Genomic DNA, 22711 nt, shown 5'->3' with positions numbered 1-22711 from the left:
GTATTGAGGCAAGTGTAGAGTAATTTTTTTTCCTTTACCTGTAGCATGAAAGTAAACATAATATTCTCATGCAGTAATGTGCTTACGAAAGGCATTTATTTTAATTTAATCCTGCAGTATGTTTGTGGTGAATTGGAGGAGATGGCCTCCCCCCACCCCTCCCAAGAATGGTCCTCTGGGTGATGACACGAAACCCATCAGGGACTGGAAAGGTCTTAAGATAATAGTGAAGCTCATCATTCAGATTCGTGAGGTGTGTGTTGTTGCTCCCTCTGTGGAGCACACTGACCACAAAAAAAGAAAAATATGGTAAGTGTCTTAGTCTTTGTAAATCCCATTCTTTTTCATTCTTTTGCTCAAATGTTTTTCCCAGAATTATATGATTTTTTAATTTTTAGTGTTCACATGTAATATTTTTTTAATTTCTGCAAATATTCAGGTTTAATTTTTTTCTGCAAATACAGCCTCTCCTCACTTAACGACAGAGTTCTGTTCCTAATACTGTGTCGGTAAACGAATACGTCGCTAAATGAGGAGCATACTATAATAATTTTTTTTTGGACATGGTGCATAGTTGTACAAGGAATTATAGTAGTTGGTTGTACATGCCAAAAGCCCCTTGTATGCAGAGCAGTATGGGCAGGATTAAAATTAACTTAAGATTAACTAAGCGGTGATAGATTCAGTGGTAAAAATTACAGTAAACAATTTACAATATGAAGTACAAATGAGTATTTTAAACAATGAAATTTGAACGTTTCAGTTATGAAGCATTATAGATGTACAAATTTGCAGCATTACAAAGTGTAATATAACAAAATGATCAATATACTATAAGTAGTCATACAATTTATTATATCATACAATTTATTTATGTCATCCATCTTTGATATTGCTTTAATGTCACCCCTGCACCATTTATACCATTTTTAGTATATTTTTAAATGTTTATACAGTAGTGTACTGTATATTGTAATAAACAGAATAGAGGAAATCAGCTCTAATGTACATTATTTAGGTATGCATGCTGGTCAGAGAGCCTGTCGTAAGTCTGAATCGTCGGCAAACGAGTATGTCGCTAAGTGGGGAGAGGCTGTATTTAAGTTTAATCTTTGCTGTATGTGTATAGCACTTATTCATAAGATAAACTAGGTTCAGCTTATTGAATTGATTATATATTCTGCCCAATTTTTTTTAAACTTGGTGATGGTACTTCATTTTTATTTTTGTTTACTATTTTTTTTTTTTTTTTCAATTTTACTTCGGGTATTCTCATACAGGTAATAATATATGGCTGTGTTCTTCAAATCACTTGACTTATTCTATACATTTTGAAGTATAAAAGGTGAATTCCATGAATTTGTAACATGGATGAAAATAGATACATACAATATAGTTTTGTATTAAAGTCAATAAGGAACTTTTCTGTGTAGTTTGGCAGGATATCAGAAGACATTAATGTGTAATGTTGCAAGTTGTTGGTTTGGAGCATAATTTTTAATTCCTGTAAATTTTATTGAGTCTCAGTAGCTCTTGAATGTTCGTAAGTTTAAGGGATATCGGGGCATTGGACCCCGGAACTCTCTCCAGGTAAACTCCAGGTCCAGGGCCATGCTGTAGAAGTAGGAAAACTCTCAAAACCCATCATATGTATTTCCACACTATAAGGTATCCATGTTCGGTGCTTGGCTAACTTACTGACTTGGCTGCCCTAGTGACTGACTTGACTTACTGACTGACTTGACTGACTAACTGACTTGACTGACTTACAGACTTGACTTTATTGACTTAAAGTTAGACATTTTCACTGAAGACGACCCTGACAAATCTAGAAGCAGTGCTCTGAAATGGTGTCTAGAGCAGCTGATACCTTACCATCAGCTGTATAATGCACTGCTGAGTAAAATAACCCAGAAATCCATTACAGAATTTATGCACACTCCAGTACAACCATCGACTAAAGTACCAGAACCTCAATCATCCACCTCAGCCCAGTAAGGCCAGAGCATAACTCTCCACTCTCTTCACAATCATCTACAAACACAAACACCCACAATTTAAGGTAAGAAATACAATTATTTCTGTTGCATTTGTAGTCTTAAGCAGTAAAAACAACATATTTTATTTTTGTAAGATATGGATGTCAAAAAATAAGTTGTTTGGCTTTTTTTTGGGACTCGAGGAACGTAACTTGATTTTCCCCATAAGTTCTTCAGTTTATCCAACACGGCATTTTCAGGAATGTAACTACAGGTCCGCCATCACAAATCCGGCAATGAGTTATTCGGTTCCTTCAGTTACTCGGCACTAATTTTGGCTAGCATAATTTCAAATTTCCAGGGTCGTCACACTAACCTGCTGGTACTGTTTGGTGGCGCTACATGCTGCATAAGTCATTCCAATTTCTTTTTCTCCATTTATTGTTTTAACCTGCTTACTTTTAGCCCTAGCCATGGTTCCAATGAATATAAGAAATGCTTCTCATTATGTAAAGCACCTACACAGTACATTATCCATTAAAGATAAGGTGGCTTTGAAGCCACTGTCGGTTGCCATGAGTTCAGTCTCATGAAGCAGGAGAATATGCTTTATTATTATGCTAATATCAACACTACAGCTTATTTGCCTATCACAATTGATCTAATATGACAAAAGAAACAATATAAATAACATAAAACATGTTAAATACTCCAGAATGAATAATATTTGGCATAACACCGAGCAGTTCGACAGAGTTATGAAGAGGATATGGTAAACAAATACCATTCTCCTATCCTTGTCTTGGGGGCTTATATTAGAGAAAACGGAGTATAGCACAGGGCTAACTATGATATACACTCGTACTCCACCATAAACATGAAACAAAAAAGTTATTTTCTCTGGGAAAACCTGGGTAGTCACAGCCACTCAAGAGGGAGAGGTTTTTTAGTGCCAGGAAGGAAAAAAAACTGGCAAGAAATGGCAGAAATCGTACACCAAATCCAGTCATTCCTGGAGTGGAACTACAGTCGATGGCCTCCACTCCAAACCGACAGATACAGATACTAATGCTGGAAAAAAAATCCCCCCCCAGTACCAACAATACCACCATGGAGGAATATAGCAAATAATATTGTTGCAGTAATAACACCAGGAGGCAGCTCTGATGAAAACTCACACTCACACGAGCTTTTAAATCTCTGCACAAAATTCAATTTAAACCAGCAAATAATAGAGCCTACTAGACTGGAGAATACACTAGACCTCATCTTCACTAACAATGATGATCTGATAAGAAATGTCACCATATCAAAAACAATATACTCAGATCACAACATAATTGAGGTTCAGACATGTATGCGTGGAGCCCCAGACCGACATAATGAGACTAGTCATGAGGGAGCATTCACCAAATTCAACTTCAATAACAAAAACATAAAGTGGGACCAAGTAAACCAAGTCCTAACCAATATAAGCTGGGAAGATATACTAAGCAACACAGACCCCAACTTATGCCTAGAACAGATTAACTTGGTGGCACTCAATGTATGCACAAGGCTTATTCCTCTAAGAAAAAGGAGAAGTAGATGTAGAATAGAAAGAGACAGGCGCTCCCTTTACAGGCGATGGAAAAGAATAACAGAGCGGCTAAAAGAGGTCAATATATCTGAAATGCGTAGGGAGACACTGGTCAGAGAAATAGCAAACATCGAACTTAAGCTAAAGGAATGTTATAGGAGTCAGGAATCGCGGGAAGAATTAAAAGCCATAAATGAAATCGAAAGAAACCCAAAGTATTTCTTCTCCTATGCCAAATCAAAGTCGAGAACAACGTCCAGTATTGGGCCCCTACTTAAACAAGATGGGTCCTACACAGATGACAGCAAGGAAATGAGTGAGCTACTCAAGTCCCAATATGACTCAGTTTTTAGCAAGCCGCTAACCAGACTGAGAGTCGAAGATCAAAATGAATTTTTTATGAGAGAGCCACAAAATTTGATTAACACAAGCCTATCCGATGTTATCCTGACACCAAATGACTTCGAACAGGCGATAAATGACATGCCCATGCACTCTGCCCCAGGGCCAGACTCATGGAACTCCGTGTTCATCAAGAACTGCAAAAGCCCCTATTACGAGCCTTTTCCATCCTATGGAGAGGGAGCATGGACACGGGGGTCGTCCCACAGTTACTAAAAACAACAGACATAGCCCCACTCCACAAAGGGGGCAGTAAAGCAACAGCAAAGAACTACAGACCAATAGCACTAACATCCCATATCATAAAAATCTTTGAAAGGGTCCTAAGAAGCAAGATCACCACCCATCTAGAAACCCATCAGTTACACAACCCAGGGCAACATGGGTTTAGAACAGGCCGCTCCTGTCTGTCTAAACTATTGGATCACTACGACAAGGTCCTAAATGCACTAGAAGACAAAAAGAATGCAGATGTAATATATACAGACCTTGCAAAAGCCTTCGACAAGTGTGACCATGGCGTAATAGCGCACAAAATGCGTGCTAAAGGAATAACAGGAAAAGTCGGTCGATGGATCTATAAGTTCCTCACTAACAGAACACAGAGAGTAGTCGTCAACAGAGTAAAGTCCGAGGCAGCTACGGTGAAAAGCTCTGTTCCACAAGGCACAGTACTCGCTCCCATCTTGTTCCTCATCCTCATATCCGACATAGACAAGGATGTCAGCCACAGCACCGTGTCTTCCTTTGCAGATGACACCCGAATCTGCATGACAGTGTCTTCCATTGCAGACACTGCAAGGCTCCAGGCGGACATCAACCAAATCTTTCAGTGGGCTGCAGAAAACAATATGAAGTTCAACGATGAGAAATTTCAATTACTCAGATATGGTAAACACGAGGAAATTAAATCTTCATCAGAGTACAAAACAAATTCTGGCCACAAAATAGAGCAAAACACCAACGTCAAAGACCTGGGAGTGATCATGTCGGAGGATCTCACCTTCAAGGACCATAACATTGTATCAATCGCATCTGCTAGAAAAATGACAGGATGGATAATGAGAACCTTCAAAACTAGGGAGGCCAAGCCCATGATGACACTCTTCAGGTCACTTGTTCTATCTAGGCTGGAATATTGCTGCACACTTACAGCACCTTTCAAGGCAGGTGAAATTGCTGACCTAGAAAATGTACAGAGAACCTTCACGGCGTGCATAATGGAGATAAAACACCTCAATTACTGGGAGCGCTTGAGGTTCCTAAACCTGTATTCCCTGGAATGCACGCGGGAGAGATACATGATTATATACACCTGGAAAATCCTAGAGGGACTAGTACCGAACTTGCACACGAAAATCACTCACTACGAAAGCAAAAGACTTGGCAGACGATGCACCATCCCCCCAATGAAAAGCAGGGGTGTCTCTAGCACGTTAAGAGACCATACAATAAGTGTCAGGGGCCCGAGACTGTTCAACTGCCTCCCAGCATACATAAGGGGGATTACCATCAGACCCCTGGCAGTCTTCAAGCTGGCACTGGACAAGCACCTAAAGTCGGTTCCTGACCAGCCGGGCTGTGCCTCGTACGTTGGTTTGCATGCAGCCAGCAGCAACAGCCTGGTTGATCAGGCTCTGATCCACCAGGAGGCCTGGTCACAGACCGGGCCGCGGGGGCGTTGACCCCCGGAACTCTCTCCAGGTAAACTCCAGGTATCACACATAGCAGCATATGTGTAGAGACTCTAGTATGACGCCAAAAAAGTCAGTGTGGCTTATTTTTATTACCTGGCTTGGGTTAGCCATATATGATTTTTGGTAAATATTTGATTCTCAGCCAGGGTAGAAACATTAGGCGTCTTTCGTAACACCTGTTGTCTATGTTTACCCATCAGTAAATGGGTACCTGGGTGTTAGCCGACTAGTGTGGGTGTTATCCTGGGACACTGACCTAATTTTCTTGAAATACTCAGCATAACAAGTGCCTTTCTATACAGTAATATGTCACTGATGTCAGCTAGGCCTGTATACCTTGTACATGTACGTGTAGTAAATAAAATTATTATTATTATTATTATTATTATATTATTATTATTTTCTCAGTTGTTTGTTGGGTTATCTTATTCAAACTTGGGCAATGTATGATGGAAAGATACTTCTTCACATACATCAAAAATGAAAGAAATCAGACCATAAATAGCAGAGTTCACTTCTCATCCATTAGCGGCCACTTAGCGGTATATTTTTGTATGGTTGTTATGGTTATATTCTCATTTTTTTGGTCTCATTTGATAGAATGAAAGATATATTACAGAAATAGATATGATATTGATTGCTTTCATGACGAAAAGTACCTTTAAATTGCGCTCACAGTAGCGAAAATTTTCTATTCTTTAGCAAAGCTCAAGAGTAAACAAATGATGTCACCGTCTAATACCTGTCCGCCTGCCAGTCCAAATTCTAATACGGAGTCAAGAATGGATTGACATTATTTATACAATTATTACAATAATGCAGTAGTCTGCATAACAGTAAATCTTCTATTTTTTGTGAATAAAAGTTCCAAATGGTAAGCAAGAGTAATATAAGAGGGGCCTGTAGCCGTGACTAATGAACAGAGAAAATGTTATTTTAGTGCCAGGAATGTGAAATCGGCCAAATTGCCAATTTCTGACCACTTTATTGGGTAGTTGAAGTAAGTGAATGGGCGGTTCCTTGTACTCAGCTGGAGGTGCTGTCCTGGGAGACAGAAATGGTGAAGCTGGAGATACTGTCCTGGGAGACAGAAATGGTGAAGCTGGAGATATTGTCCAGGGAGTCGGGAATTATACGCAGGAAGGAATACATATAAATGACCTCATAGGGGACAGGAGCCATAGTAGGGAAACAAGTGTAGTCAAAGATAAGATAAAACCAATATTGCAAACTAGAAATACCGCAGGAAATAGCAAACAAGAGGACTCCAATAGCAATAGTGAGGAAAAATTACCAAAAACAACTGGTGGGAGCTCCATTGTTGGTGCTAGGGAGGATAGAAGTAAGACAGGGAAACATGCACCAACAGGGAATACAGTCACAGAAACCCAAGGCAAGCGGAAACCAAGACTGTGCACATACTATGCACTTGGTATCTGCTGGCATGGGAAATCTGGAAAAACAGATGGGACATGCAACTATGACCACCCTAGAAAATGCCATGCCCATATGAAAACAGGAAAATGCAAACTCCCTTCCTGTAAGCTTTTTCACCCTGAAATGTGTACCTCTTCAGTACAGGAAAGACTGTGCTATAACTTAAATTGCCAGGCATACCATCTAAAGGGGACAAAAAGATACAAAACATCCAGGCCAGGGGAAAACCTGGGTAGCCACAGCCACTCAAGAGGGAGAGGTTTTTTAGTGCCAGGAAGGAAAAAAAACTGGCAGGAAATGGCAGAAATCGTACACCAAATCCAGTCATTCCTGGAGTGGAACCACAGTCGATGGCCTCCACTCCAAACCAACAGATACAGATACTAATGCCGAAAAAAAAATCCCCCCCCAGTACCAACAATACCACCAGTCCGATAACATTCTTCTTTGCAAATATACAGGGTCTAAAGCCAGCTACAAACAACAAAATACCTTTCATCCGTGGACTGCTTGCAGAGGCAAAGGCAATGTTCGCGGCTTTCACTGAGACCCACATAAAGGATCACTTGGACAACGAAGTATGGATCCCAGGTTACAACCTATACAGATGTGACAGAGTGAACAGGCAAAAGGGGGGGGTTGGCCTGTACATTGCAGAGTCACTTGTTTGCACAGAACTGCTTAATGCCTCAAATGACGTAGTGGAAGTTTTAGCAGTAAAGGTCGAGAACCAAAACCTAGTCATTGTGGTAGTCTACAAGCCTCCGGATGCAACATCCCAGCAATTCCAGGAACAGCTGTTAAAAATTGACCACTGTCTGGAAAATCTTCCAGCTCCTGCACCCAACATCTTGCTCCTGGGGGATTTCAACTTAAGGCACCTAAAATGGAGGAATATAGCAAATAATATTGTTGCAGAAAAAACACCAGGAGGCAGCTCTGATGAAAACTCACACTCACACGAGCTTTTAAATCTCTGCACAAAATTCAATTTAAACCAGCAAATAATAGAGCCTACAAGACTGGAGAATACACTAGACCTCATCTTCACTAACAATGATGATCTGATAAGAAATGTCACCATATCAAAAACAATATACTCAGATCACAACATAATTGAGGTTCAGACATGTATGCATGGAGCCCCAGACCGACAAAATGAGACTAGTCATGAGGGAGCATTCACCAAATTCAACTTCAATAACAAAAACATAAAGTGGGACCAAGTAAACCAAGTCCTAACCGATATAAGCTGGGAAGATATACTAAGCAACACAGACCCAAACTTATGCCTAGAACAGATTAACTCGGTGGCACTCGATGTATGCACAAGGCTTATTCCTCTAAGAAAAAGGAGGAGTAGATGTAAAATAGAAAGAGACAGGCGCTCCCTTTACAGGCGACGGAAAAGAATAACAGAGCGGCTAAAAGAGGTCAATATATCTGAAATGCGCAGGGAGACACTGGTCAGAGAAATAGCAAGCATCGAACTTAAGCTAAAAGAATCCTTTAGGAGTCAGGAATCGCGGGAAGAACTAAAAGCCATAAATGAAATCGAAAGAAACCCAAAGTATTTCTTCTCCTATGCCAAATCAAAATCGAGAACAACGTCCAGTATTGGGCCCCTACTTAAACAAGATGGGTCCTACACAGATGACAGCAAGGAAATGAGTGAGCTACTCAAGTCCCAATATGACTCAGTTTTTAGCAAGCCGCTAACCAGACTGAGAGTCGAAGACCAAAATGAATTTTTTATGAGAGAGCCACAAAATTTGACTAACACAAGCCTATCCGATGTTATCCTGACGCCAAATGACTTCGAACAGGCGATAAATGACATGCCCATGCACTCTGCCCCAGGGCCAGACTCATGGAACTCTGTGTTCATCAAGAACTGCAAGAAGCCCCTATCACGAGCCTTTTCCATCCTATGGAGAGGGAGCATGGACACGGGGGTCGTCCCTCAGTTACTAAAAACAACAGACATAGCCCCACTCCACAAAGGGGGCAGTAAAGCAACAGCAAAGAACTACAGACCAATAGCATTAACATCCCATATCATAAAAATCTTTGAAAGGGTCCTAAGAAGCAAGATCACCACCCATCTAGAAACCCATCAGTTACACAACCCAGGGCAACATGGGTTTAGAACAGGTCGCTCCTGTCTGTCTCAACTACTGGATCACTACGACAAGGTCCTAAATGCACTAGAAGACAAAAAGAATGCAGATGTAATATATACAGACTTTGCAAAAGCCTTCGACAAGTGTGACCATGGCGTAATAGCGCACAAAATGCGCGCTAAAGGAATAACAGGAAAAGTCGGTCGATGGATCTATAATTTCCTCACTAACAGAACACAGAGAGTAGTCGTCAACAGAGTAAAGTCCGAGGCAGCTACGGTGAAAAGCTCTGTCCCACAAGGCACAGTACTAGCTCCCATCTTGTTCCTCATCCTCATATCCGACATAGACAAGGATGTCAGCCACAGCACCGTGTCTTCCTTTGCAGATGACACCCGAATCTGCATGACAGTGTCTTCCATTGCAGACACTGCAAGGCTCCAGGCGGACATCAACCAAATCTTTCAGTGGGCTGCAGAAAACAATATGAAGTTCAACGATGAGAAATTTCAATTACTCAGATATGGTAAACATGAGGAAATTAAATCTTCATCAGAGTACAAAACAAATTCTGGCCACAAAATAGAGCGAAACACCAACGTCAAAGACCTAGGAGTGATTATGTCGGAGGATCTCACCTTCAAGGACCATAACTTTGTATCAATCGCATCTGCTAGAAAAATGACAGGATGGATAATGAGAACCTTCAAAACTAGGGAGGCCAAGCCCATGATGACACTCTTCAGGTCACTTGTTCTATCTAGGCTGGAATATTGCTGCACTCTAACAGCACCTTTCAAGGCAGGTGAAATTGCCGACCTAGAAAATGTACAGAGAACTTTCACGGCGCGCATAACGGAGATAAAACACCTCAATTACTGGGAGCGCTTGAGGTTTCTAAACCTGTATTCCCTGGAACGCAGGAGGGAGAGATACATGATTATATACACCTGGAAAATCCTAGAGGGACTAGTACCAAACTTGCACACGAAAATCACTCACTACGAAAGCAAAAGACTTGGCAGACGATGCACCATCCCCCCAATGAAAAGCAGGGGTGTCACTAGCACGTTAAGAGACCATACAATAAGTGTCAGGGGCCCGAGACTGTTCAACTGCCTCCCAGCACACATAAGGGGGATTACCAACAGACCCCTGGCAGTCTTCAAGCTGGCACTGGACAAGCACCTAAAGACAGTTCCTGATCAGCCGGGCTGTGGCTCGTACGTTGGTTTGCGTGCAGCCAGCAGCAACAGCCTGGTTGATCAGGCGCTGATCCACCAGGAGGCCTGGTCACAGACCGGGCCGCGGGGGCGTTGACCCCCGAAACTCTCTCCAGGTAAACTCCAGGTAAACTCCAGACAGACTAGAAGTAAATAAGTTTATTCAGGTATACACAAATACAATTACATAGATTATCATACTTAGCAGTGTATGTATACAGAACCTGGGATTACCCAGAAAAGTCAGACAAAGTACAATGGAACCTCAAAAATCGAACTTAATCCGTTCCAGGAGCTAGTTCTAATTTCGAAAAGTCTGAAATTCGAATCAATATTTTCCATAAGAAATAATGGAAATACAATTAATCCGTTCCAGAAACCAAAAAATATTCACACAAAAAATACATTTTATAGAGATTAATTACAGTTTTACGTACATATAAAATAACATACATATAAAATAATACATACATATAATATAAAATATAAAATAACATTTTTACTTACCTTTATTGAAGATTGGTGATGGCATCTGGAAGATAGGGAGGAGGAGAGAGGGAGTTGGGGTTAGTGTTTGGAAGGAGAATCCCCCTCCATGAGGACTTCAGGTAAAGCCCTCTCTGGGGTTACTTCCCTTCTCTGTCTTTTAATGCCACTAGGACCAGCTTGAGAGTCACTGGACCCCTGTCTTGATGAACACAGAGTTCCATGAGTCTGGCCCTGGGGCAGAGTGCATGGGCATGTCATTTATCGCCTGTTTGAAGTCATTTGGCGTCAGGATAACATCGGATAGGCTTGTGTTAATCAAATTTTGTGGCTCTGTCATAAAAAATTCATTTTGATCTTCGACTCTCAGTCTGGTTAGCGGCTTGCTAAAAACTGAGTCATATTGGGACTTGAGTAGCTCACTCATTTCCTTGCTGTCATCTGTGTAGGACCCATCTTGTTTAAGTAGGGGCCCAATACTGGACGTTGTTCTCGATTTTGATTTGGCATAGGAGAAGAAATACTTTGGGTTTCTTTCGATTTCATTTATGGCTTTTAGTTCTTCCCGCGATTCCTGACTTCTAAAGGATTCTTTTAGCTTAAGTTCGATGCTTGCTATTTCTCTGACCAGTGTCTCCCTACGCATTTCTTTTAGCCACTCTGTTATTCTTTTCCGTCGCCTGTAAAGGGAGCGCCTGTCTCTTTCTATTTTACATCTACTCCTCCTTTTTCTTAGAGGAATAAGCCTTGTGCATACATCGAGTGCCACCGAGTTAATCTGTTCTAGGCATAAGTTGGGGTCTGTGTTGCTTAGTATATCTTCCCAGCTTATATCGGTTAGGACTTGGTTTACTTGGTCCCACTTTATGTTTTTGTTATTGAAGTTGAATTTGGTGAATGCTCCCTCGTGACTAGTCTCATTATGTCGGTCTGGGGCTCCACGCATACATGTCTGAACCTCAATTATGTTGTGATCTGAGTACAGTGGACCCCCGCTTAACGATCACCTCCAAATGCGACCAATTATGTAAGTGTATTTATGTAAGTGCGTTTGTACGTGTATGTTTGGGGGTCTGAAATGGACTAATGTACTTCACAATATTCCTTATGGGAAAAAATTCGGTCAGTACTGGCACCTGAACATACTACTGGAATGAAAAAAGTTCGTTAACCGGGGGTCCACTGTATATTGTTTTTGATATGGTGACATTTCTTATCAGATCATCATTGTTAGTGAAGATGAGGTCTAGTGTATTCTCCAGTCTAGTAGGCTCTATTATTTGCTGGTTTAAATTGAATTTTGTGCAGAGATTTAAAAGCTCGTGTGAGTGTGAGTTTTCATCAGAGCTGCCTCCTGGTGTTATTACTGCAACAATATTATTTGCTATATTCCTCCATTTTAGGTGCCTTAAGTTGAAATCCCCCAGGAGCAAGATGTTGGGTGCAGGAGCTGGAAGATTTTCCAGACAGTGGTCAATTTTTAACAGCTGTTCCTGGAATTGCTGGGATGTTGCATCCGGAGGCTTGTAGACTACCACAATGACTAGGTTTTGGTTCTCGACCTTTACTGCTAAAATTTCCACTACATCATTTGAGGCATTAAGGGGCACGTCCCTGAATTTGGCCAACTCTTTTATTTTTCAACCAATTTTTTTTATTTTTGGTGTACATTTAGAGGTTCATATGTAGAAGAATGTGACAAAGTTTCAGTATGATTGGCCAACAAACAACAGAGAAAAAAAATATTTCAGTGACTTCATATATGGCAGCAAGGTATGACAAAATGGCACTTCGAGTGGCACTTCCGACAATCCCAACCGTTAGAATACATCTGACACTAATTCGGGATGCACATGTTTCATCTAATATATCTTATTATCATGGAAAAAAAAAAATACATTTGATAGACTTTTTTGCATTCACCAAAATATCTGCCTTTTACCTCCCACAAAATCAAAAATATTTGATATATTCCAAAAAAAGAAGCATCAGATTTTCAAACACACCTTGTTTTATATTGTCAGTGAAAATCATTTCAATACAATCATTAATAATGGTGTACTTTAGCGAAATAAGTGAAAAAGTTACTTCCGAGATATAGGCCTAGAAAACGTCGGCAGGCCTACCGTCTCAAAAAATTTTTTTTTTGCGCGGAAATCGGGTTTTTTTTGGTGTATTTCTTAGTAAACTGATGTTCTAGTGCAGTTATCCTCTTCAAAACACCGTTTTCTATCACTCACAGACCAAACAATAGAACAAGGAGACCAGGAGTAACACATTTATATCGAAATATTGCTGGTGGACTCTCGCTATATTATGGCCTATTTTATTCAGTCTAGAGTATATAACATGTTTGTTTGTTATTTATAGTGTTTATTATATCATATTAGATCAATTCTGATAGATAAATAAGCCGTATAGTTGATATATAAGCTGATATAAACGTAATAATGAAGTGATTTCACCTGGCACCATCTGGAGGGGGAGTACTGCCGAGTGTTCTCAGATGGCTCCCTATTGGCTGGCACTCTACTGATAAGCTCCACCTACTCTTATATGATGCCAAATAATCAATTATTATATTAGAAAGAATAATGCAAAGAAAAAGAAATAAAAAACAAGGAAAAAATTCCAAAAAATACTTGGGTTGAGAACAGACGCGCTACCTACATCGTCGTTACCATACCTGATATAAATGACTATAATTTCTTGTAGAAACGTCTTAGAACATTGATTCTTGTACCATTGTGTTGCCAAAGAGTTAAGCTATTTTCTGGTATATATAACTCAATTTCCATAATTTTTCGATTTTTGGTTGAGCGCGCGCGGAAAATTGCCCAAATGCTCCCTTAAGCAGTTCTGTGCAAACAAGTGACTCTGCAATGTACAGGCCTACCCCCCCCTTTTGCCTGTTTACTCTGTCACATCTGTATAGGTTGTAACCTGGGATCCATATTTCGTTGTCCAAGTGATCCTTTATGTGGGTCTCAGTGAAAGCCGCGAACATTGCCTTTGCCTCTGCAAGCAGTCCACGGATGAAAGGTATTTTGTTGTTTGTTGCTGGCTTTAGACCCTGTATATTTGCAAAGAAGAATGTCTTACTTCTATCCTCCCTAGCACCAACAATGGAGCTCCCACCAGTTGTTTTTGGTAATATATCCTCACTATTGCTAGTGGAGTCCTCTTGTTTGCTATTTCCTGCGGTATTTCTAGTTTGCAATATTGGTTTTATCTTATCTTTGACTACACTTGTTTCCCTACTATGGCTCCTGTCCCCTATGAGGTCATTTATATGTATTCCTTCCTGCGTATAATTCCTGACTACCTGGACAAAATCTCCAGCTTCACCATTACTGTCTCCCAGGACAGCATCTCCAGCTTCACCATTACTGTCTCCCAGGACAGCACCTCCAGCTTCACCATTACTGTCTCCCAGGACAGCACCTCCAGCTTCACCATTACTGTCTCCCAGGACAGCACTATCAGCCCCACATTTACTGACTACCAGGACTTCATCTCCAGCCTTACAGTTTCTGACTACATGGCCAGTATCAAGGGCAGTACCATTCAGCTCAGACTTTTTATGTTCCCATCTGTTGTAGAAAGCTTCCAGGTTTTCTATGAAAGCAGCTTTGATGTTGTCCTCTTTTAATACCCTTGTGATTTTAGTCCACAGATTTATCTCATTTGGGCATACCCAAAAACGCTTCCCTATTTTAACACTGCTTGTAGCTAGTTCTTGGATATCTGCACAAGGGGGCATGACACCAATTTCCACAAAAATGACAATTTACCCATGTGGAAGCCCGTTTGTTTGACTGACCACAGACTACACACAGCTTCATAATGATTTGAATGGTTGATTTACTGCAATTCTACTAGCAACCTTTTGAATATTCTATTAATAACCTCCTTAAATGAAGCTCTAGCTATTTGTATTTCTGTTTCTAATGTTTTTGTATATTGGACAGCTTACTGTGCACGTTCCTGATTTATATTTAATGTTTGTGTTTATAAGGGCGCCTACAACCCCATCCGTTTACAGTCTGCTTTATTGTCCAACGAAACCGTTTGAAACCATTCAAGGGTTCGGACCAGTCAAGGGTTCGGACCAGTCGATCTGATCTGATCAGTGGGTCACTTATTTAAAACATACTGGTCGGTGATTTGAGCTAACACATGAAGGATCTACTGGAAATTATCTACCCGAGTAATATGTGATTTGATTGATACAAAAGTATAACTTGCGTGTTGAAGAAACCGGTGACTGCTGGCAACTCCTACAATGACGAACAGTCGACCTCAACCCTTGTTTATCAATCGCTGTATCTAGCTTTTCTATTTTTTTTCCGTCTCCACCACAATAAATGCTATATTATCATTATAGTTGACTGGTGGAAATTTTGGAGGAAGGACGCTTTTTCTGTAGTAATAATTGCTTCTCGTTGTGTATATTGTGACCGCTGGTAACTACAGGTTATATGAAATTCACAGTATACGTCTGGTATTTCAAGAAAAAAGAAGCTAATGAAAGTCACTCCACTCCACTAAGTACCATTATAATACTGGTTAGTTGCTACTACAACACTGTATTCTGCTATTCACTGGTATCACTAGATTATATGCGAGTACACTAGCAAGCCAGGAAGATTTATTAAAAACAGCTGACCTGTGTTAAGTTTCTGGCGACTTCTGTCACCTGCCTCTATAGGCTTATCACTTCATTTACAAATTCACCTGTTTTCAAATGACACTTTAGCCTTTATCATCAATATACTAGGGAGCCACTGTAGTATACCTGGAGTTTACCTGGAGAGAGTTTCGGGGGTCAACGCCCCCGCGGCCCGGTCTGTGACCAGGCCTCCTGGTGGATCAGCGCCTGATCAACCAGGCTGTTGCTGCTGGCTGCACGCAAACCAACGTACGAGCCACAGCCCGGCTGGTCAGGAACCGACTTTAGGTACTTGTCCAGTGCCAGCTTGAAGACTACCAGGGGTCTGTTGGTAATCCCCCTTATGTATGCTTGGAGGCAGTTGAACAGTCTCGGGCCCCTGACACTTATTGTATGGTCTCTTAACGTGCTAGTGACACCCCTGCTTTTCATTGGGGGGATGTTGCATCATCTGCCAGGTCTTTTGCTTTCGTAGTGAGTGATTTTCGTGTGCAAGTTCGGTACTAGTCCCTCTAGGATTTTCCAGGTGTATATAATCATGTATCTCTCCCGCCTGCGTTCCAGGGAATACAGGTTTAGGAACCTCAAGCGCTCCCAGTAATTGAGGTGTTTTATCTCCGTTATGCGCGCCGTGAAGGTTCTCTGTACATTTTCTAGGTCGGCAATTTCACCTGCCTTGAAAGGTGCTGTTAGTGTGCAGCAATATTCCAGCCTAGATAGAACAAGTGACCTGAAGAGTGTCATCATGGGCTTGGCATCCCTAGTTTTGAAGGTTCTCATTATCCATCCTGTCATTTTTCTAGCAGATGCGATTGATACAATGTTATGGTCCTTGAAGGTGAGATCCTCCGACATGATCACTCCCAGGTCTTTGACATTGGTGTTTCGCTCTATTTTGTGGCCAGAATTTGTTTTGTACTCTGATGAAGATTTAATTTCCTCGTGTTTACCGTATCTGAGTAATTGAAATTTCTCATCGTTTCACTTCATATTGTTTTCTGCAGCCCACTGAAAGATTTGGTTGATGTCCGCCTGGAGCCTTGCAGTATCTGCAATGGAAGACACTGTCATGCAGATTCGGGTGTCATCTGCAAAGGAAGACACGGTGCTGTGGCTGACATCCTTGTCTATGTCGGATATGAGGATGAGGAACAAGATGGGAGCGAGTACTGTGCCTTGTGGAACAGAGCTTTTCACCGTAGCTGCTTCGGACTTTACTCTGTTGATGACTACTCTCTGTGTTCTGTTAGTGAGGAAATTATAGATCCATCGACCAACTTTTCCTGTTATTCCTTTAGCACGCATTTTGTGCGCTATTACGCCATGGTCACACGTGTCGAAGGCTTTTGCAAAGTCTGTATATATTACATCTGCATTCTTTTTGTCTTCTAGTGCATCTAGGACCTTGTCGTAGTGATCCAATAGTTGAGACAGACAGGAGCGACCTGTTCTAAACCCATGTTGCCCTGGGTTGTGTAACTGATGGGTTTCTAGATGGGTGGTGATCTTGCTTCTTAGGACCCTTTCAAAGATTTTTATGATATGGGATGTTAGTGCTATCGGTCTGTAGTTCTTTGCTGTTGCTTTACTGCCCCCTTTGTGGGGTGTATTTTCGTATTGTATTGATTGTTGTATTCTCATTTTCTTGGTCTCATTTGATAGAATGGAAGATATATTACAGAAATGGAGATGTTGAATGGTGTATAGACTAAAATTACCTTGAAATTATGCTGAAATTAGCAGAAATATTTGATTTTTGCCAATGTTCAAGTGTAAACAAATCATACCATGCATCCAGTACACATCAGCTGGTGGGTCTAATGTGCTTTCACAAATGCACTGATATTATTTATACTCTTTTACAATAATGCAGATGTCTGCATAACAATAAATCTTCTATTTTTTGTGTGAATAAAAATTCAAAATGGAAAACAAGCATATTATAAGAGGATCCTGGAGATGTGACTAATGAACAGAGAAAATGTTATATTAGTGCTAAGAATGTTTGCATTGTTAATTTTGAACCCTATTTTGAAATTGGCCTTCTTTGAATTTTGTATGAAATTGGCTAAATTACCAATTTGTGATCACTTTATTGGGTACTTGAAATAGGTAAATGGGCAGTTTCTTGTAGTACTCATTTGGTAGAACAAAAGGAGTTGTAGCAAAACAGCTATAAGTTTGATTACAATAATGGAATTGGCCAAAAATAGGGCTCAGAATGGGTGAAATCACCGATGCGTAAATATCGCCGATACTGCTGACTTCGAGAGAGTGTAATTCCATGAGTTTTCCATCAAATTTTGTACTTTTAGTTTCATTACTATCGGAGAAAAGATTCTCTTATCATTTCATAAGAAAATAATTTTTTTTTTTTTTTTAAATTCTTCGACACTGAGAACAAGTTTGTGAGTAGGGGTCTTGACAGTGAAAGGATTAACAATTCAGCACTCATGCTTGATCAGCTTACAATTTTGTAATTGTATCCTATGTTTTTATTGGTGCAAGGCACTCTAGTGTAAGTTTTTTCCTTAAACTGTAACATGAAATTACAGGTCGATGATCACTAATCCGACATCATTGGGACCACCTGTAGGGTGCCGGATTAATGATTTTGCCAGATTACAGAGTGGTTAGGTTAGAATATACTTAATTCAACAGCTAACCACTTCTTGCTACCTTTAAAATGCACCATAAATCAGTACAAGTTGATTAACCACTTCATTTTCGCAACCCCTTACCTTTGATATACCTTTGAAGAATTTCGAGAGTATATCTACTCTGAGCCCGGCCATGGGTCAGGCTCGTCTGTTCGCAAACTTGCTTCCAATTTCGAAGAATTAAAAAAAAACTATTTTATCTTATGAAATGATAATCTTTGAAATTTACAACTTGACATCTTCACTTACATGTAGCCTAATCCACTTTCATCAGAATCACTGTTAGCAAAGAAGCCGAGTAATTTTTCTTTCTGTGTCATTATGTCATAAACTGTGGAAGAGCCAGTGCTGTATAATTCACACAAGTTTCTCACAGACACAGCTGTCAAGTTTTTTTTCATAAATTCAATCTTATCTTTTATGAAAAATGTATGGTGTTTGTGCTTTACACAACAAGAAGCATTTCCTTTATTCTTTGGAACCATGGCTGGGGTTCAAGTGAACAGGTTATAACAATAAATGGAGAAAAACATATTGGAATGGCTAGCCTATATATGCAAGTGACACCAACAGTTGTTTATGCAGTAGGTTGGTGAGGCGACCTGGGAAATTTAGAATTATGCTAGCCGAAATTAGTGCTGGATTAGCGATGGAACCGGATTAGTGACTGCAGGATCAGTGATGCTGACCTGTAATAGTTTATTTTTAAATATTAAGCACTGTTCCTACAAAAGGAGATTTATTTTAATATAATCTTGCAGTTTGTTGGAGATGGCAACACCTCTTCTCCTGCCCCCAAGATTGGTCCCCTGGGTGATGACATGAAAGCCGTGGGACTGAAAAGGTCTTAAAATAAGAGTGAAGTTCACTGATCTACTATGCACGTGTTGAGGTTGTTTCTTCTGCTGTCTAGGCAGTAATAAAAGGTACTCAAGGATCCTCCACTTGATCACAAAAAAATTAAAACACAGTAAGTGCCTTGCTTAGTAGAATGCAAATGTACTTGTAGTCTATAAATTTCATTCTCATTCTTTTGCTCAGATGTTTTTCTTCTTCCCAGTATTATAGTACGTATATGATTTCCAGTTTTCAGTGGTTATTCACATGTAAAAAAAAAAGAAAAAAGTGAATTTCTGCATTATACAAGTTTAAATATAATTGCTAATTTTTAATACTGTATGTATCCGGTATTCATTTTAACTGATGTGGTTTGTTTTAATTTGGTGATAGTACTGTATTTTTATTTTTGTTTACTAGTATATATTTTTGTTTGTTTTACTTTGGGTATTCTTACATAGGTTTGTATTTGATTTTGTTGCTGAAATTATGTAATTTCATAGGACAGTGTTCTGTCATTCTCTTGACCTTCAACTCAATTAAACTTTTATAAAATTGTTGGGGCTATTATTTACATATTTATGGAGAGTGAGGTAGGAATTGTCAGTTGTTGTACATGTAGGGAGCACAGCACTCAAGTCTTCCTACTAGTCCATTATATTTAATTTTGAGCTGTTTGATTACTAGTCGGGTGTTTCCCATGTCAGTTAATATGTGCCAAGGGTTTTAGTAAACTGAAAGTACCTTGCTTAAGTTTAATTTTGTTGGTTGTGCCGATTGTTGATCTCACAAACAGTCTTCTAGATCTGTCACCATACTTTCAACACTGCTTTTATGAATTTTTCCCCATAATTGAAATGCTGTGTGGATAATTTCTTGCCTTGAATGATAATAGCCTTTTAGTGTTAATGGTAGAAAATGGCACTTATTGATAAAAATCTTTTAATAAATTTAACCAGGAAAGGCTTTTAAACTACGTCATCTACAAGATGTAGATGAGGTATGTAAGGAGCCGAGAATATGTGAATCACATTAGTCGCTGTATAGATGCTTTACTGATTTACGCAGCGTTACCTGGGATTCTACACAAATATTTTAGTCTAGAACCTTGAGTCCAGGTAAGTATAAGGAATGGGTTGTATATATAGTTTTTGTTGCAAAGAAGTTGGCAAGTGATACAGGTCCGCCATCACAAATCCGGCAATGAGTTATTCGGTTCCTTCAGTTATTCGGCACTAATTTTGGCTAGCATAATTTCGAATTTCCAGGGTCGCCACACCAACCTGCTGGTACTATTTGGTGGCGCTACTTGCTGCATAAGTCATTCTAATTTCTTTTTCTCCATTTATTGTTTTAACCTGCTTACTTTTAGCCCTAGCCATGGTTCCAATGAATAAAAGAAATGGTTCTCATTATGTAAAGCACCTACACAGTACATTATCCATTAAAGATAAGGTGGCTTTGAAGCCACTGTCGGTTGTCATGAGCTCAGTCTCATGAAACAGGAGAATATGCTTTATTATTACGCTAATATCAACACTACAGCTTATTTGCCTATCACAATTGATCTAATATGATATAAGAAACAATATAAATAACATAAAACATGTTAAATACTCCAGAATAAATAATATTTGGCATAACACTGAGCAGTTCGATAGAGGTATGAAGAGGATATGGTATACAAACACCATTCTCCTATCCCTGTCTTGGTGGCTTATATTAGAGAAAACGGAGTATAGCACAGGGCTGTGATATACACTTGTACTGCACCATAAACCTGAAACAAAAAAGTTATTTTCTCTCTATAGATTATCACACATAGCAGCATATGTGTAGACAACCTAGGATAACCCCAAAAAAGTCAAGGTGGCTTATTTTTAGTACCTGGCTTGGGTTAGCCATATAAGATTTTTGGTAAATATTCGATTCCCAGCCAGGGTAGAAACATTAGGTGTGTTGCTTTACACCTGTTGTCTATGTTTACCCATCAGTAAATGGGTACCTGGGTGTTAGCCGACTTGTGTGGGTGTTATCCTGGGACACTGACCTAATTTTCTTGAAATACTCTGCATAACAAGCAACTTTTTATATAGTAGTATGTCACTGATGTCAGCTAGGCCTGTATACCTTGTACGTACATGTACGTGTAGTAAATAAAGATATTGTTGTTATTATTATTATTATTATTATATTATTTTCTCAGTTGTTTGTTGGGTTATCTTATTCAAACTTGGGCAATGTATGATGGAAAGATACTTCTTCATGTACACCAAAAATGAAAGAAATCAGACCATAAATAGCAGAGTTCACTTCTCAGCCATTAGCGGCCGCTTAGCGGTATATTTTTGTATGGTTGTTATGGTTATATTCTCATTTTTTCAGTCTCATTTGATAGAATGAAAGATATATTACAGAAATAGATATGATTTTGATTGCTTTCATGATGAAAAGTACCTTGAAATTGCGCTCACAGTAGCGAAAATGTTCTATTCTTTAGCAAAGCTCAAGAGTAAACAAATGACGTCACCATCCAATACCTGTCCGCCTGCCAGTCCAAATTCCAATACGGAGTCAAGAATGGCTTGACATTATTTATACAATTATTACAATAATGCAGTAGTCTGCTTAACAGTAAATCTTCTATTTTTTTTGTGAATAAAAATTCCAAATGAAAAGCAAGAGTAATATAAGAGGGGCCTGTAGCCATGACTAATGAACAGAGAAAATGTTATTTTAGTGCTAGGAATGTCTGCATTGTTTATTCTTGAAACTGGTATCTGTTGAAATTTGTGTGAAATCGGCCAAATTGCCAATTTCTGACCACTTTATTGGTAGTTGAAATAAGTGAATGGGCGGTTTCTTGTACTCAGTCGACAGACTAGAAGTAAGTAAATAAGTAAGTTTATTCAGGTATACACAAATACAGTTACATAGACTATCATACATAGCAGTGTATGCATAGAAAACCTAGAATAACCCAGAAAAGTCAAACTGACTTATTTCCAGTACCTGGCTTGGGCTTCCCATATATGATTTTTGGTAAATTTTTTTTTTTTTGGTTGTTTGTTGGGCTATCTCATTGAAACTTGGGCAATGTATGATGGAAAGATGCTTCTTAACGTACAACAAAAATAAAAAAGACAGACGATAAATAAGGGAGTTAACTTCTCAGCCATTAGCCGCCTCTTTTCAGTATATTTTCGTATGGTTTTTATGGTTGTATTCTCATTTTTTTGGACTCATTTGATAGAATGGAAGATATATTACAGAAATAGACATGATTTTTATTGCTTTCATGATGAAAAGTACCTTGAAATTGAGCTCAAAGTAGCGGAAATGTTCGAATTTTGCCGATGTTCAGTGAACTGTGTAAGTCAAGTTGGTTAATTTTATTAAGTGTATTCTAACCTAACCACTCTGTAATTCGGCAAACTCAGTAATCCGGCACACTGCAGGTCCCAATGATGCCGGATTTGTGATGGAGGACCTGTATTAACTTTCATGGTTTGTATAGAGAGGAAAGCATTTCTGTCATTGAGTGTTTCTTTCATATAGTGTAGATAATGTCATCATTAATATGATGCTAAATTTTCTTACATTGCTACAGCTGCTA

At 39.5% G+C, this 22711-nt stretch overlaps 1 protein-coding gene and 1 long non-coding RNA gene across 2 annotated transcripts in view; one reads left to right on the top strand and one right to left on the bottom strand.

Annotated features, from left to right (window-relative positions):
- LOC128684422 (uncharacterized) overlaps positions 1 to 22711 on the bottom strand; it is a 205428-nt gene that overhangs the window by 62397 nt on the left and 120320 nt on the right. The gene's annotated exons all lie outside the window — the stretch shown is intronic.
- LOC138853317 (uncharacterized) overlaps positions 1 to 22711 on the top strand; it is a 58035-nt gene that overhangs the window by 8279 nt on the left and 27045 nt on the right. The window contains exons 2-3 of the long non-coding RNA XR_011392524.1: positions 118 to 309; positions 19020 to 19228. This is a non-coding gene — a long non-coding RNA (uncharacterized lncRNA). The remainder of the gene's footprint in view (positions 1 to 117; positions 310 to 19019; positions 19229 to 22711) is intronic.

The sequence above is a fragment of the Cherax quadricarinatus genome, chromosome 2 (assembly GCF_038502225.1).
Source record: "Cherax quadricarinatus isolate ZL_2023a chromosome 2, ASM3850222v1, whole genome shotgun sequence".
Classification (NCBI taxonomy): domain Eukaryota; kingdom Metazoa; phylum Arthropoda; class Malacostraca; order Decapoda; family Parastacidae; genus Cherax; species Cherax quadricarinatus.
This window is presented reverse-complemented; position numbering and strand designations above follow the sequence as displayed.